Source organism: Penaeus japonicus, unplaced genomic scaffold (assembly GCF_977035675.1).
Source record: "Penaeus japonicus unplaced genomic scaffold, GWHDUDI00000001_assembly GWHDUDI00000011, whole genome shotgun sequence".
Lineage (NCBI taxonomy): Eukaryota > Metazoa > Arthropoda > Malacostraca > Decapoda > Penaeidae > Penaeus > Penaeus japonicus.
The window spans coordinates 1,263,499-1,265,998 of record NW_028234413.1 but is presented as its reverse complement, the minus strand read 5'-3'; positions in this window follow the sequence as shown (position 1 = coordinate 1,265,998).

Here is a 2,500-nt window from a genome sequence, read left to right as displayed (position 1 = left end):
GAGTACATTAGCCCAGTGTCTTGTCTAATAAATTGAGTAATTAACAGTATGCTAATAAATCATTACGGAACATGAGTTTATAATTGCTGCTTGTTACATGCACTAATCGAGAGTATGCAGTCGGTAATAATAATAATAATAACCATAATTTGGTAAGGTTAAGAAATCAATTATGATGTGGCACTGATTGGACAGAATATTCGCTTTTTGCTACATGTGAATTTTCTGCTTAATTGACTTCATTAAGCAATTATTTCAAATGTTCCTCTTGGTTACTTAAACGTTCCTTGCTCATAATAGTTTCGTCAGTTCACTTTCATCTAATTAATATCTGATAGAGATGATTCTTGAGACAATCATCAAATTGCTTGACGATATCACGTGTATAATTTATTTTCGCTTTGCAACATCTAGTACTACACAGATGATATTTTAAAGTCGTTTAGATTTAGGATGATTATGAATTAAAAACGACGATAGAATTGCATAACATCCAGGTTTGTAGGAAAATAAATCTATTGCAATTATATTTATAACTTTCTTGATATCACTGATTACGAGGTGATGGCATGAACATGGGTAATCTTGAAAGATATATTTATTCATAACTAAGACATTGGAGAGAAAGTAAAACATTATGGATTGCATGTAATGTTTTTTTTGTTTTTTTTTTCTTCTTCTTCTTTTTCTTTTTTTTTCAATTATCAACAATTCAGTATCCAACACGCGATAAATGGTAAACTGACATAAACTTCAGGATATATGCATTAATTTATGGGTTAGTTTAGTGTCTAATTATATACACACAAAAAAAAAATCTCACCTCTAATATTCTGTAGAAAAATAAACATCACTTTATTTTGCAATTACTCACGTTTGCCTTCATTATGAATTAAAATCAAACATATTTTCTGTTAGTATTATATCAGGACGTATTTTGACTCGATCAAGATCAAACTATCTATCTGTTTCCGGCGGAAGTCCTGATGAAAGAAATTGCTCTCGCAGAAAAAAAAAAGTTACTGTGACTTAGGTATTCCAGATGGAAGCTAAGATAAGCGTTCACTCGTGTTTAGAAGAAAGAATGTGTCTCGAAAGAGTGTTGAAAAATGAACGGACGAAACCGCGAGAAATTTGCGTCAGGAAGAACCGGAGTAAAAAAAAGAATAAATAAAAAAAGTAAATAAATAAAAAAAAAGAAAAAAAAAGCTGTTGTTTGATAATAAACATTTCGGTAAGGTATATATATTCCTATATATTATTATAGCTGTTTGATTATGAATGGTAATAAACATTTCGGTAAGGTGAAATATTCGTGATATAAGATAATCCACTGTTATTCCAGTTCGTTAGCAACTTTATATATGTTACTTTATATTCTTAATTCAATATTAGTTAAGGAAATTGAGACGAAGAAAAAAAAAAAAAATCTAAGCATAGAATTGCAAGCTATTTCTCATTTCAATGAAGTTACATTAGTCAGCATAGAGTGCTAACAATTACTCTCACTATTACGTCAGTAATTATGGTTATTAAAAAGAACAAAGTTAAAATTGAAAATAAACTAAGGGAGAGCATTATTCAATATCTTATGACCTAACATCGGAATTCGTTACCGAGCTACAGAAATTATCAAATGCTAGAAAAGTTTTATGATGGGAACATAAAAGAGAGAAGAGAGACATAGATGTAATTAAGATGTGCCTTCTAATGAATCATGTAGCACATTTTCTAGCAAAATGATACCTTTCACATCAGCTGTTCCTAGTAAAACCTCTTATCTATAGTCGGTCAAGTACTTAGGAGATAAACCCTAAGCATCATTAATCAGATAACCTTGAAAGGGTCTGGCATTTAATTTCTTCATCTTTGTACTTCACTTGTTCATATAACTTACTTAAGTATTAATATATTTTCCATAGGAGATTTGAGATATTTTTTTCCTGGATAATATGTCTGCATTAAGTTTTTTACTAGTGTATTTTTAAAAAAATCATATTTATGTAGATATATGAATGTGATTAAATATGAATCCCTTATTTAACTCAATAGTAAACACGGGATGTCCTGCACACATGTTTCATTATCTGTTATGTTACCAAACTCATTTGAATAAAATTGTGATATATAAAGCATGTATCAGTGATAAATATTATGCACGTAGAAGCTACATTCTGGTTAACTAATGCCGAAATCACAGAAAATTAAAAAAGAAAATATGGAAAGCCTACACCGATAATACAATATTAACGCATATGGAATTAAAAAACGGAACAATAACACATATATAGACGTGGAAACACAAGCCAGATAGCATAATAAAACCTTGTGACACACAATCGTCTTTTATCTGAAGTTTGATCAATATCTATTTAATTTGTTGCTTTGTGTGCATTAAGAGTTACACCTTTTACTGTATGTACCAGAAAAGAAATAAAATGAATGATAAATAAATGGATAATGATAATGAGATGCACACGGAATCGATTTATCAGGGCAT